Raw genomic sequence first — 474 nt, forward strand, 5'->3', positions numbered from 1 at the left:
CCCCTGAATCTGACTGACTCATTTAAAGGAGGGTTGGTGTTAGCCCCTGAAGGCTTTAATCTCATCGCTGTGTGAATACATACATAATCAGAGGGCTGTGTTCTACCAGAAATCTTTGTTTTGTTTCAGACACTAACATTGACTCAGATCTGCTATAAAATATGCATTGGAAGAAAGCAGTGTTGAGACTACCCTTTGAGTCTAACTGTAATTCATACAGTTGTACACTAGGTGGCAATGTATAACCACTTACCATAGTTCCTTTAAAATTCCATTCAATAGAGAAATAAGGAGTAGAAATTTGACAAATATGGCTAGCTAATGTTTGAACTGATTCTGAAACTGTTTCAGTTGGTCTGCCAGATCAATAAACACATAATACAAATACTACTATTTGACTTTTGTGGTTTTATATAATTCTAAGCTCATCCAACAGTTATAAGATTTATTACATTTTTACTCTTAACAGCTGAC

The sequence above is a fragment of the Oncorhynchus nerka genome, linkage group LG27, assembly GCF_034236695.1.
Source record: "Oncorhynchus nerka isolate Pitt River linkage group LG27, Oner_Uvic_2.0, whole genome shotgun sequence".
Classification (NCBI taxonomy): domain Eukaryota; kingdom Metazoa; phylum Chordata; class Actinopteri; order Salmoniformes; family Salmonidae; genus Oncorhynchus; species Oncorhynchus nerka.